The following is a 15613-nucleotide window of genomic DNA, read 5'->3' on the forward strand; positions in this document are numbered from 1 at the left end:
GCATCAGATTTTGAAGTGAATATCTTTACTAAGCTACCCCATGAATACTATGGGTGTCTGAGTGTGTGTGTGTGTGTGCACGCGCATATCTGAGAGAGAGAGGGAGAGAGAGAGGGGGGTGGGCCTGTGAGTATATATATCAGGGTGTCTGTGTGTCTGTGTGAGTGTGAGAGTATTTGTGTGTGAGAGAGAGAGTATGTATGTGAGAAAGCCTTAGAGTATTTGTATCAGAGTGTGTGAGTGTGTCTGTATGTGTGTGAGGGGAGCTATGTGTGAGTTTGTGTGTGAGAGAGAGAAAAAGTATGTATTGTGTGAGTTGAATGTGTATGTTTGTGAGTGTGTCTCTTTGTGTGAAAATGTATTTAAAAAAACAATCGTGCCTAAAACAGTTAAATGCCAGAATTCTAGATGGACTCAAGTTTTAGTGTCTGAAACAGGGACTGTTGGTTTCAAAGTGATAGTAACCATAAGGCAGTCAAACAATAGCTCAATCAAGTCCCAGGAAAAGTCACTAGTCTTTGGGGCACTGTCTCAGGCCCATAACACATGAATTTACAGTAATTAAAAATGGACAAAGTAGTGGTGGGATTTTCTGTACACAAAATGATTTTAAAAATAATTTCAAAATGGAATTATGTTTAAGGGACACAGACCAATACATGACTGCCTGTTCAAATCATTCTGAGCCCTCTCCTTCCTTATAATACCAATGTGATTCGGGACTTGAGTAATCCATGGCCTGGGAACCTAGCATCCATCGTTAGTTTGCTTTGAACAATACAACAATATCCATTGGGTTCTTCCTTTCCCAAGACTCTGTAAATGGGATTCACGCTTCTATAAGAGAAAAATTATGTTCCAACAAGGATACACAGTGACTATTGTCTCTTTATTGTACCATTTAAAAAATTCTTATTATCCAAACCAAGAGATAATCAATGGTGGCTCCCATGGTCCATTTCTCAACAAAGAACAGAAAGTACCTCCTTTTATTTGCAGGAAATGGTTTGCAAATTTGTGTGGGTCAGATCGAAAAGCCTTCACAGAGGCCTGTTGAGCATTATGCTATCCTTCTGAAAATGGGTGTATTTTACAGAACCTTTGTCTTATCCTCAAGGTCATTGACTTGAGACCTGAGAAGGGGGATGGGGGTCAGGACACCGAACATAAACTGAGTATGAACAAGGACAAGGTTAGGGTGATGAATCTATGAGCCTAAAGTCACAGAGACGCTTTCTGTGTGTTTATTGAAGGTGAACTATGTAGAGTTTACCCTTCATCCTTCACATGGGCAACAGTGAACAGTTGGAGTGAAGACCTGTCTTCTTGGTTCCCTTCAAAACACTGAGGCTCTGTTTAGGCTTTCCAGGGCTCTGGCTGTGTTTATGTTGACTGAGAACAAAATAAATGTCTTGGATACTTCTACTGGACCTGACAAAGAGGCGTGGGCTCGTCTTCAAATGAGATGGCTCAAGCACTGCAATAGAAATATGTGCATAGCTCTCTTACATGAGTTTAGATGCTATGGTGTGGCAATCATTGCTAGCTGTCACTCTCATGCACATTTTTATTCTTGCTTTTAAGAAATAGTTTTGAATAGGAGAACACTGAACTCCTTTTCAAAAAGAACTTGATTCTCTGATTTTTTTTTCCCAGCTCTGTCTGTGGTGTGCCAGTGTATTCTGTCCCTGGGTACATCAGCAGAAACTCCTATGGGTGGTATTCTTTTCTAAAGACAAAGGCAGACTATGCCCCCTCTCCCTTCCCAGGACTTGGAAAGTTCTCGAATCTCTGGAGCAGATATGAAAACATCTTAAACACATGCAGATACCATTCTGATGCCACTTCCTTGGCTGTGATAAAATATCCCAACAAAGGCAACTTAGAAAAGAAAGGGTAGTTGAGTTCACAGCTCCAGGATTTTGTCCATTAATGCAGAGAAATTAGGCCTAGGGAACTTGAAGCAAGTGGTCGTATCATCCACAATCAAAAGCAAAAAAATTATATTCATGTCTGCATGCATGCTTGCTTGGGCCTCGGCTTGCCTTCTCGACTGTTGTAGAATTCGAGATTCAAACATAGAAAATGGTGCTGCTCACTTTCTGGACCGATCTCGACACCACAATTAACACAGATTAAGAAAAACTCCTTGCATTCATGCCCATGGGCCATCCTAGTCTAGACAATGCCTCATTGATACTCCCTTCCTGTGAGGTTCGATACTGTGTCAAGTTGACAGCTAAAACTATCACAGACGCCTAGTAGTCATGTCACATTTGTTAGCTGGCAGGATACAAGGGGTGATTGATTCTGTGCCTACAAGGAAAGGGAGTGCAAGGTGATAGTTGATTACATCTCTGTTCTAGGAATAATGAATATGGCATAATATAATATAATATAATATAATACAAGCAAGGAGAACATACCCAGACATGAAAACCAGCTTGAATCAAGTCTTGGTATTGCAAGCATCTCAAGGGAGGTTACAGAAACAGTTGTAGCCTACAGAGTGAAGATGATTTCCCACAGCTAATGTGGTATAAGTCTGTGCCCAGAAGCATTCAGGAAAGAGGGAGGAGGGTTGTAGCAAATCAGCGCTCACTTAATTTTCAAGAGAAGACTCACTCTAGTAATAAATCTTGAAATCATAAAAGAGTTGAGAAATATCCGTTTTTTCAAGGACCACCATAAAAATTGATGCAGACACAAACTTAGCAAGAGAAGTCTTTGTTTGGGGTAGGATGTTTAGACAATGCAGAGGGACATCCCATGGGGGTATTTAGTACAAGAGGAGAAGGAGTGGTAACTCCACAACGGATTGGATAATCTGGCAGACTACATAGAAAAGGTATGCAAATGAGGCCCATGAATAACGGCTCACATCGACATCATGGGTCTCCAGTGTGGTACCTAGAGGACGAAGGCACCATAGCACTTCTACATCTGACAGCACCCAATCTCAGCCTAGCTAGAAAAGAGCAGTAAGACTAAATTTTATCTCAAGGAAGTTACATATCAAGAAGATGACCATTTAAAAAGCCTAAAACTGGTGTATTAGTGACTTTTCTATGGCTGTTATAAAACACCATGACCAAAGGAAACTTAGGAAGAAAGGCTTGCGTTTGTTTACTTCTGGAGGGCTGGAGTCCATCTTGACAGGAAGGGTGCGGCATGGCAACAGGAACAGGAAGCAACAGGAACAGGAAGGGGCAGGAACAGGAAGCTGGTCCATTACATGTTTATCTACACAGGAAACAAGTGTAGACCTCCTAAAGGATTTGGTAACCCCCTGAAACAGCACCACCCATTGGGGTAAATGCATAATACCAAGTGTTCAAATACTTAAGCCTATGGGGGACATCTCTCATTCAAGACACCACTCACCAGAAATAATGACCAGATATTAACACCAGGAAAGACAAAAATTAAAGCAAGGCTCACAAAACTGACCCTAATCTAAGTTATACATTGATTTTTATTAGCTTTTTCTAATCCTTCTTAGGTTTTGTTTAATCGTAATTGATTGTATGTTTATTTAAATAGGAAAACACCGATGAACCCAACAACTGATTTTATAGTAAATAAACCTGCAACTCCAGATTCTGATATATCAAATTAAATAGCCTTTCTGCTTTTTTATGTTATTTTTTGAGATATAATCTTCAGCCCAAGCTAGCTTCAGACTCATAATCTTTTAGTCTTAGCCTCCTGTGTACTGGGATTATAGGTGTGAGCTACCACATCAAGCCAGATGTTTTGTCTTTTACAAAATACATTATGTAATAAACATTAATCTCCATGCCTCACCCTCAAATAAGCCATTTAAGGCTTGACATTTTGAATTTTATAATGCTGCTTTAAAGAAAATTGGCATCCCACCTCCAATTTAAATTTATAGACTTGATACCAGGTATCAGGCCTGAGGACCAATTGACATGGAAAATAATTCTTTGCTCCTTGAGATACTTTGGCCATTTAAACTTACAGACTTGGTACAGGATATCAATTTTGATGACTGATTAACGTGGAAAATGATTTTTTTTTCCTCATAGAGATCCATATTTTACGGTCTGAGTTATTGTTATTAATATATTGCCGTTGAAATTGCTTCAGAGCATGTGTGTATATTAGCAGCATCAATGTGTCTACCCCTCTTTGTGAGTAACAGATAAAGGGGTAAAGCTTAATATTATGAAATTAATTTTCAGATACTGCTGGTTTATGGCTGTGAAGAACGTGTTTGGAAAATTGCTGAATTGAATTAATTAGTTTTCTGATTTCACCCTTAATGTGCAGTTTCCCTTTAGATTGAAAATAAATGGAGAGAGACATTGAGCTTTCCAGATTGACTGATCTACGGGCCACCTAATTAGCATGGTGGTCATTCCTCAGCTGTCACCTGTCCTATGCACACTGACAGTGGCCTTGTGACTGCTTCATTGCCAGAGGAAGCAGAGGGTACCTACAAAGGAACCAGGGATGTGGCTGAAAGCCCTGGATCTTCTAAGTCGCAGAGGTCTGCAGGCCCTGAGTCCTGAGAGGCTCACATCCAGGTCAGGGTCTTTCACCTGACAGATGTTGCTTCTTGATGTCAATAAGAACCATTCTTGAAAATGAAGGAACTTCTGGTTCAGTGCTTTCTTACAGTGATAATCTGGGAAGGAATGGCTGAGCTCATCTCACATGTAACTACATGTACTCAATAAGAAACATGAGAGCAGAGAAGGAAATCTAGTCCGCTGCCAGCCGCCCCTTTCTGTCACTCCAGTTTTGGTCTTGGCTGACACTATACTCTCATCTATCCACAGCTGAGGCGCAGCAAAGACATAAGATGTTGCTGTGCTTCCTGTCTATTCCTTTCTTTCTTCCGATTACTCCATCCTTGTTAACATTCTCAAATATGGCAGTCAATGGGGATGTCATTTGACTCTAAGTCCAATACATTAATGTCTTCCCAGCATGTTAGTTAGCCAAGCGTCAGTGTATGCCAAACTCTCAAGTCACAGTAAAAGAAACAAACAAGGTCCCTGGAGCCTTAGCATCTAAGGAATTCCTAGGGATAGTTAGCCAGTTCACAGGCAGGAACAAGAACTTCACTCACTAGGTGAACACAAAGAAGAAAATAAGGGATGTGGGATGGCAGAGAAGACAAAACCTTGACGTGGGCTCTCTTTTCCACTTGAGTCAGCAGGAGCTAGGCGAACCCACAGTCACCAAGTGGGGTCCTGCAGTAAAGAGGCAGTCAGGAGTAGAGACCCCCAAAAACAAAGGTGGGGGCAAGATGGTGAGCAAGCAACAACATGCTAGAAGAAGACACCCAGGGAGTCGCTTCCGCAGTGCCATGGCTGGGGTGCATCAGCCTCTGGGTGTGTGGATTTACTGTGCACATAGAAGTTTCATTTGGAGAAGTTCTTCTTATTTTTATATCCATATGTTTTGGTATAAAACACAATGCATGTATATTTTTAAACATGTGTATAAGTAAATAAAATATATACAAAGGCATACAGAGCAAAAACTAGAGATGAATTAACACAAGTGCATCACTGTAAAAACAAATGCAAGGCAGTAAAAACAGTCTTGCCTACACTCTAGAAACTTTTGTGCTCCTCCTAAATGTCCCACCCATTCTCAGGAATAAATGCTAATTTTACTTATATCAAAATGATTGTCTCGTTCCTTGTAATTTTTTTTTCTGCCTTAGCTTAATAGCTAAGTGGTGTGGCTCAGTCTTCTACCTCTTGAAACTTCATATAAATGAAATCATAGTCAGTGTTGTTTTATGTCTGGTTTCCTTTTATGAACAGAATTATACAAGCTCAGGACCACTGTAGAAGAGTGGCCATCTTGCTTTGTCATTTTCTTTTACATATCTCAGATCTGTGTATTTTCAGTTGTTTGTTTTTATTGTGTTTCTCTCTCTCTCTCTCTCTCTCTCTCTCTCTCTCTCTCTCTCTCTCTCTCTCTCTCTCTCTCTCCCTGTTAGTGTAAATATGTATATATGTGGGGGGTGTACCCATCTGTGTGGAGGCCTGATATTAAGACTTGTGTGAAACCTTATCTCAGTGGCTGCCCAAGTTTAGCTTATAAGACAGAGTCGTCCTCTGCACTGCAAGCTTTTAAGCAAAACGTTTAGCATTACATGTTTATTAAGACACACACACACACACACACACACACACACACACACACACACACACACATAAAAATAAAATCCTTTTGAAAATGACGGTACAGCCAAAAGGATATGGAGTCAGGTAGAATCCTTGGTTTATATGAACGTGTCACATCAGAGAATTATGTTATATAAACACTCGGTGCCAAGTAGATATTTTAATATAGGGATCTAGACCTCAGAGAAAGGCCATCAACACTCACTTTTACTTTAGGGAGTGATATAATTTGGAGGAAGACATATAGACACAGACACAGATATTAAAAAATGGCAGGCCAGCCTTAGGAGGGTCTAATGTCTCCATGGTCTTATGAGAGAAGAATCAGAAAGAAGCAATAAGGGATGAAGGAGATGTTAAAAAAAAAAAAAGGCAACTCAGGGATATTAGAAACTGTGCATGCACTGATAGGTAAATGACTTTGGTGATGGTAGTGACGGTGTCTTGTGGACTCATCTTCACAAAGCAGTGAGTCACAGGAGTCTGGTTGCCTGGGGCTGGTATCAATCACAAAAGAAGACTAACTCATTATGAAAGATTAAAATATATGATATCTTTTTTTTACTTCCTTTAGTTAATTAAAATTAAATAATATTTGTAGTTCCAAATCTCTACTTTTCTTGTGATGGACAGCTTTCTACGTGTTGCGTTTTGCCTATAAATAACAAGTAAGTTCTGAGCTCTGTGTAGACGAGACCAAGCGTTACTATCAGTGGGGAAGTCAGATTCAATTTAACAGAAAAAGTAACAGTTGGCTGTGTTTCTAGAATCCTGGATTTTTCGGAATCATCACCAACAATGGATACTTTTTTTTTTTCGCAAAATCGATTGAGTTAATATCAACATTATTAACTCTATTTGATATTTTAAGTTGCAGATATGAAAAGAGTAAACATTCTTCAAGGAGCTGTGCCGTTTCTTCTGGGGAAGAAAATGTGCTTTTCCTAACACAGAGATAGTTGTAGCTTGCATACGACTTATATTAGGTGCATGCAGGCACTCACGCACACACGCGAGTCTTCCGGTCCTGGCTGGCGAGGGGGTGTCAACTGTGCTGCTATATCACTTTCTACCTTATCCCACCAAGACAGAGTCTCTCACTGAACCAGAGCTAGGCTTCTAACCAGCAAGTGGTCTCGGTTCTCCTGCTTTTCCGCTCCCTCCTACCCTCAGCACTGGGTTACAGGTGTGTATGTGTGGTCACTACTGAATTTTTATATGGGTTCTGGGGATTCAAACTGAGATCCTCGTGCTTGCACAGAAAGCATTCTTACCTACTTAGCCGTCTCCCAGCACCGAAGGCAGATTTGAGTCCTTTTTTTTTTTTTTTTTCTTGAGGCAGGGTTTCTCTTGTAGTCCTGGCTGGCCCGGATCTAGACGTAGGCTGGCCTCGAACTCACAGCGATCTGCCTGCCTCTGCCTCCAGAGTGCTGGGATTACAGGTGTGCACCACCACTCCCGCCTCAGGTTCTTCACTAGAGACAATGCCTGCTTCTCCCATCATCCAGCCCTCAGATCAGTCTGAAGGGATCTCGGGAGAACCACCCCACTCTGTGGACTATGGGAGCGGTGAGTGTTCCTAACAGGGCAGAACTGAAATGAAGCTGAGGTGGGAACTCAGTAACTGAGCAATCACCATGACCTATCATTTCAGTTAGGGTTTGTCCCTACTTCACTCCTCCACGCCTCCACACGGGTAAAAGTCAGATCTCCTCCCCACACCGCTGATTGGCATGTCTGAGGTGCACATACAGACTAGAGGAGAGGTGTGTTCAGTTCCAAGCCCATACTTCCGGCTGCCCATCCCGGGGGTTGAGAAAGCTGGCAAACCCCCTGAATGACTCAGCTGTCTGTCCTAGTGGACTCAGCCTGAGATTTTCAGACTCCTGATTCTCTGCAGCCCTCGAAATACCTTCTTCAGAAGAAGTCAGTTCAAGGGAGAAAGGAGGGGGAAAAGTCAAAACTCTTGCTGAAACATAAAACAGCTATACAACTGCCCAATTTTAACACACGTGGCATATTCTCTCAGAACTAATTTGGTTCCCAGAGGCGAACTTTAGCCTTCAAAGTCATTTGTCAACATTTGGCAAGGATATGCCCTTTTTACACGTTCCCAGATCTGTTTTCTTGTATCTGTGTGTGTTCTGTCTGTCGGCCGTAAGAGAAGAGATACGCACGCAGTGTGGCAAGCATGCACCTCTCCTAAGGTCAGAGGGAAATGCCACTGAAAACTCTACGCATTGCTTCGTAACCCGTAGACTGGAAGAAAGGCTGAGCGCAAATGCAGGCATACTTCTCAATAGTCCTCCAGCATTTAGCCAGTCATTTCCAAATTGAAAGTGCCATTTACATTTTAGACTGGCTGTTTATGATCATCCCTCCTCAAGAGCCGTAAGGGAGCAACCCACGTGATACAGGAACTTTGATTTCTTCTTTCCTGAGGATCAATCTTGACGTGTTAGCAAAACTTGCCTACATCTACAGTTTAAAGTATCATCAAAGACTTGGTGATAAGACATATGCAAGTTGAAACTGTTTTGTTCCTTGATAGTTATCTTACTAATGTTGTGGCAATTGAATAGGGGCAGGAAATGCTCAGAGAGCCCCACCAGAAACCGTGCAGTAGTAAAGAAAAGAACAATCCATCCTTGACCTCATTCACTGACTCATATTCAAACCCAAACAGAGGAATCTGTCAATACCATTTCTAAAGCCAGGAAACACAGGACTTCCTGTTGCAGAATGCATCCTTTGCTTGCCAATTGCCAAACACTAGAGCCTCTCATTGGACAGGAAATCAATGCTGTGGCTTTGTAAATAGTGTGCCAGATGCCACACAATAAGACAAAAGCAAGATGATTTAAATTGAAGTACATGTGTGCAAACAAAGAAAATCTCCACCTAATACCTGTGTGGAAAAGTAGTTTTGTGCCTTAAATCACCCACACATTTGCCCTACTAAGTGCATGTCTTGTTCTTCGGCACTTCCCACTTCTGAGATGAACACTGCATCACAACTCAACAGGGCCATTGATAGAGATGTGCCCTGTATTTTAAAGTCACAACCTGGGTGTGGCTTATGATTCTGAAACAATCCACATGAGAAATCTGCAGACCACAGTGCATATAAGGCCAAATTAGAACCCTTTATTTTTGGTTGGAGTCCAAGCATGGCTAGACCCTCAGAAAGACTCCTGGTATCAATTCTTAGGGATACAGTGATCTTAAAGACACAGACCACAATTATATCTGTCTTAGACGAGAGTCAGAGAAACATGATAACTAAGTTTGATTTATACCTTTATCAGTTATTTAGCTTAAGCTTCGTTTATACAAACTTTAATTATTTTGATTGGCACACCTGGACCATGGCCATGGTCACAAACAACCCCAAAAGTGTTGCAATGGCAGACACAGCCCTTATGAGGATAGAGCGATGAGAAGAGTCTAAGCAGACAAAATGGAGTCAGGACAAGATGGCGTCACCTTAATTCCAGAAGAGCCCATCTCAGAGGGGAGGCATGGCAGCAAGCAAGGAGCATAGAACAGAGAGATCACATCTTCAAGGCCAACATGAAGCAGGGAGGGTGAACTGAAAGTTATACAGTGTCTGTGACCAGTAATGTACATCCTTCTGCAAGGCCATGCCTCCCATCCTGTCCCAAACACCACCACCTACTGGTTACCACGTGTTCAAACACACGAGCCTATGGAGTACATTTCTCACTTAAACCGCCACATGAGCTCTCTTCGTCTTTTATAAGCGACATAAACTCCTGTACTTACTGTCATATTTCTTTATTAACAGGTAACGTTTTTATGTGTGCTGGCATTGAGATTTTAGAGTTATTGTTATTATTGTCATTCTGATTACATGGTTTGAGTGGTTTGCCTAACTTTATTTTCCCCATAAGCCCCATTATTTTTACCAAGTAATTCTGCAAGGCTTCCCGGGAATACACATATTGCAGTCTAGTAATACAGATGAACAATATATATTGCGTATAGATCAGGGAAGGACTCTCATGAGACATTTACCTTTTCTTCAATTCAGGAGGGCTGGCGCCTCTCAGAAAGAATGACTTCATCCTGTGAGCAAGGTAAACTATGAAATTTACCTTTAGATGCTAGGCCTGTGGAGATATGCAGGGCGCTATTCTATCAAGTCCATGGGTAGAATGTCCTTTTGTTCTAAGCCCATTACTTGCTTCCTGGATTCCTCCTGTGTTGTTTGCGTGAGTGTGGATGCCTCGTCAGCTCCACTATTCCTCTTATGACCCCATTTCTTAACACGGGTTCCTTTAAACTATTGACGATGTTGTCCAAAGAAAGGAGAGAATCCTCTGGTGCACATTTATATACACGTTCATGCACACACACTCACACACACACACACACACACACACACACACACACAAATACATGCAGGCATATGAATAGCACACATACCTGCAGCTATCCCTGCTCTGCATTTAAAATTACTTGGTTATTTTAATGGAAGTAGCAGGTGGAAAGTTCGAAATAAGTCATTTGAAACTGAAAGAAAGGACCGATTGGTTACCTACTTCTTGGCTGCTTTTACACTGGCTGTTTCAGAGTTGTGAAAAGTTTGCCTCTATTGCCCCGCCAGGATGCCATTTGTCAAGTTGAAAGAGAACCAGATTTCTCTACAAGGCATTCTGGGTTCATTAAGAAGTTAGTACATGCCCTCAAAGTCCCTGACTCACCCCCAGTGAGCATTAACAAAGCTGAGCAGTTCTGAGTCAGCAAGTCATAAACTTTGCGTATACACAAATGAGAACTGGGCACGCAGAATGTTCTAGTTGTAAAAGGTAAGCTATTACCAAGACACACGATAAAAGCGCTTCATAAAAAAGCCTGTCATCCCAGCTACACAAAATTCCAAAATGTGAAGGGCAGTAACTGGGTCGCTTGGATGGACATGGCATGAAATTATTGACAGCATGCTGTGGTGGCGGATGCAGGCTCACCTGTCCTCACTGCCTCACAAACCCAGCCTTTCTAGGGACTGTACCCATCCCACATGCTGTGTGCATTTCCTACCCACAACGCACAGAACTTCCCTTTTGGAAAACTGCCCCAGTTCTGGGAACTAACCATGCATGTCAGTGACTGGCCCTGTGCTTGTTGGGGGTTGGCTTTCTTCAAAGGGAGGGGACTGTTGAAAACCAAGTTTGTGCCCCAGAAATGCTCATGAAAACAGGGTGATGATGGGTAGTCCGCAGTTAGAGTGTTCTTGGTTTTTTGTTTTTTTTTTTAATTGTTTGTTTTGGTTTTTCAAAACACAATTTCTCTGTGTAGCTTTGGCTGACCTGGACTCCCTTTGTAGATCAGGCTGGCCTTAAACTCACAGAGATCCGCCTGCCTGTGCCTCCTCGAGTGCTGGGATTACAGGCGTGTGCCACCATGCCTAGAAGCTCAAGCTGGTTTTAGCAGTAAAGGTTCTGGGAATCTCTTATCACTGATAAGCAGGAAAGATGGGTCGTTCTAGAAATGGACCTGCATGCTTGCTATTAGCATCTCGCCCTGCTAACGTCCTGCTATTCTTGGCTTCGTAGCCTCTGTCCAATGAGGCACATGCAATGAAGACATGCCATCTCACCCTCTGCAGCTCAACAACCAACCAGAGACACCTGCTTCCTCTGTGCCTGGGAAACACTGAGTGAGATTCTCAGAAACGCAGGCAGTCCTAGTGATTTTCCCTGTTGCTATAGTGAACACCACAACCAAAAGCACCTTGGGAGAAGCAAAGGATTTACTTACAGTTTACAGACAAGCCTTGGGGGATCCAAGCCACGAATCTGGAGGCAGGAACCAAAGCGGAGATCATAGAGGAACACTGCTTGTTGCCTTGCTCCTCGTAGCTCTCTCCCGTGATGCCCGCTTCATCAGCGTAACTTCTGGCATCTTCCCTTTGCTCCATAGTAGATGCAGCAACATCCAGGTGCAGAATCATTTGCATTCTTTGTCTTGGGAGTGAGTGAAAGATCTGACAAAGGAGAGGTGGCTTGCCCAGCTTCCTCAGAGGCTACTCTGCGGAGCTAGACATGGGAGAAGAGTGCTGCCATGATACAGTGCTACCACGCGGCCTCCAGCTATGTCCTTCAATCCAGCCTCTGTCGGAATCAAGAGGGCATTTGACCTCCGTTTCTTTATCTGGTCTTCAGTGTGTTCAGGACCTAGATATGCACAAGTCTGCTTTACACTTGGAGCAGGAGGATGAACATGGATTGTCAAGTTGTTTCCAATAGAGGACTGTCCCAAATACAGGAGAGAGAGGTAAGATGCTAAGCAGCCAAACTGAGACGAGCATCAATCGGTTAAGCCCCTATTCCACACAAAACTTTTCAATGGCTGTTTCTGTCTTTAAAGATAAAATCCAAAATCATAACTAAGTCCTGGCTAATCTTTTCCATTCTTCAAGGATTTTCCTATGGCCTTTAGCCATAGTAGCCATTTTAGGTTTGTTTGTTTGTTTGTTTGTTTGTTTGTTTTTTCTGGTATTTCATCTGTATAGGTATTTTGCCCATGTATTTGTCCATGCAACTACATGGGTGAAATGCTCACAGAGGCCAGAAGAAGGAGTTGGATCCCCTGAAACTGGAGTTACAGATGGTTGTGAGCCACCATGAGGTGTGCAAGAAGAAAAATAGGGGCAAAGCCTCTTTTGCACCCCCACTCCAGCTTCCTGGGGAGCATGGCCTCTCACCTGTCTTCTCCAATTCAGACGTCTCAGCAAGGGTTCACTTGAAAGATTTGCATCCAAGAGAAGCTCCGACAAGAGACATTTAGCTGGAAGAAAGAAAGCTTATTAAAAGAAGTTTGTACTTTGATAGTTCTGATAAAAGCTCTCCACGTGGATGAATAGCACTCACCAATGGGTATTATTTAACTTGACCTGTATCCTTTCTAAATCTTTCCCAAAGAATTATGCATGGAAAATTAGCAGAAGAGTGAAGCTGAGCTTAAAGCTGTTTGTGCTTCTGCAATGCATTGGCCTCTGTCTCCACCAGAGTTTGTAGGCCTCTATAGGGACTTTTGTTTCCATTAGAAAATCATTGAAAATCTAAAGTAAGCCAGTGTTTTTTCAGGATGTAGGCAGGCTCCCTGTGAACAAGGATCAAGTTCATCCTGTTTCTTCCACCATCTCCTGCCTTAAGTACACTGAATGCCATTCTGAATGTAGTTCATAAAGTATCGTATGGACGAGAGTTTGGGAGCGGTTCAGGAGCTAAGAGTGAGGCTGACAGTAAGGAGCTGGAAAGACATCTCAGAGATCAACGAACTGAAGGACAAACATGCAAGTGAGGAAAGTCGAGGCGGAAAAGTCACGAGGCTGAGTGTCATTTCAGTGAGTGTACTTATTAGGGGTGTCAGCAGTTGGTTTCACTGTTACAGAAAAAAAACCTTAAACATATGAAAAGTGAAGAAGACAGTTGTTGACTCAGATATAGAGATATAAATTGATAGGAATATGATACAATAATGTGTGTGTGTGTGTGTGTGTGTGTGTGTGTGTACCCCCTTCCCTCCCTCCCTCCTTCTCCTTCCCTCCTTGCATCTATCCTCTTCAAAGGGTCAAGGGGAGCTGACCGCCCAAAGACAATGAACACACCTTGTGTCCACTCTGTGGTTTCTAAATACTACCCTTCTGGAAGGAAGCGAAGATTGGGACAGGAAAGAACCAGGTGACATTGGCACATCTGAAGCCAGAGAGCAACAAGTGCCCTGAAAATAACAAACATGATGGAATCTGGGTCAACCTCAGGGCTCCAACTGGACATGACAGCAAATGACACCTAGTGACTAAAATACAAACCTCTGAGCTTGTGCTGATCCAAGGAAATGGGAAAAGCAGAAATGGTTTTCTGTAGTAGAGCATCAGCTAGTAAATGTAAAAAAATAAAATTGATAGAGTTAGACACACATTTGACAGCTGTGTGCAATAACTCAGTCACGAAATGCGTGGATATGGGCCTGGGTAGTGAAAGTTTAATGAGGAATTGGACATTCACGCATTTTTCAAGTTACATAAATATTTCCCCCTTTGTATTATTTTTTGAAAATTCACTAGATGTGTGTGATGCATCTCAGCTTATCCAGGCCCCACTCCCTCCAGCTACCCCTAGATCCCTCTCCAATATATCTCCCTTCTCGCTTTTATTGTTTATTACCAAGTGAGTTCTATTGGTGCTGTTAAATGTGGAGTTGCCTACTATGACCTGGGCAACCTGCCAGTGTCCACCCCTCAGAGAAATCTGGATCTCCTTCTGGTACCAACCACCAACAGCCAATAGCTCCTCAAGGAGGGATTGGGGCCGCTACTTCCGACTCCATTCTGGTTTTTTTTCCCCCAATGGTTGATGTTGTGTAGATCTTGTACAAGTGACCATAGTTGCTTCAAATTCATGTGTGCGACAGCTGAGTCACTACAAAAGGATATCATTTTCCATAGGAATAACCAAGAAGTAATTGTAGGGCATACCATGAGCAACAGAACAAATATCCTTTGTGGACACTGACTAGAAACATGCAGAACCTCTACCTCTGACATTATGGCCCCAAGAGTAAAGTCTAGATAAAACAATGAGACAGCACTAAGGCAACTCTGATAGGCAGATACTCTGAAACATGTGTCCTTTGTAAGCTTTTGGATTGTTGAATGAATGTCGAGTGAGATAAGCCAAGATGGAGGTATTGTTTCATAGTTAAAAAAAAAAAATGGAAGGGCATAGGCCCTGAGAGGTGTGGCACTGGACCAGATTGCCATGTTCTAAGTGACATGATTGAAAAGTCTGTAGATATCAGAATTGGATGCACAAAGGAGACAGAATCAGTGTACTGGTGCCAATGTCCTGATTATGACAGCCACATTGCACTCATGTAGAACAATGTCCTGAAGTGTGAGGTCATGTACTAAACCAGTAGGTGCTTGGGCGCGTGCTATCCTGTCAGCAACTAAGCCTCAAATGACTGATGAGTGAGCTATTCTTTATATTAGACTTTTATCTAATTTTTAAATTGTTTCAAAACTAAAAGAACGATTATAGGTACTGCTTTAAATTCTCTGAATAATGCATTCTATCGGTTCATAAAAATCAAGACAAATTAAAATGAAGTGAGATTTTTCTTTTATGTGGGGCAGGAGAGGCATTTTAATTAAGTATGTCTCCTCTTACCATAGAAATATACTTCTCACTTGCCAAATATTTATGAACCGCATCCTGTGTGCTTCTTGCTGTTCCAAAGAGAGCAGACAGCAAACAGACTGAGTAAAATGAGCCCTTCCCACCTGTTATGAACAATGAATCTCTCTTCTCTTCTCTCTTCTCTTCTCTTTTCTCTTCTCTTCTCTATCTCTATGTGTGTGTGTGTGTGTGTGTGTGTGTGTGTGTGTGTGTGTGTCTTCTCTTTTTCTC

This window comes from Acomys minous (genome assembly GCF_964271855.1).
Source record: "Acomys minous genome assembly, chromosome: 3".
In the NCBI taxonomy this organism is placed as follows: domain Eukaryota; kingdom Metazoa; phylum Chordata; class Mammalia; order Rodentia; family Muridae; genus Acomys; species Acomys minous.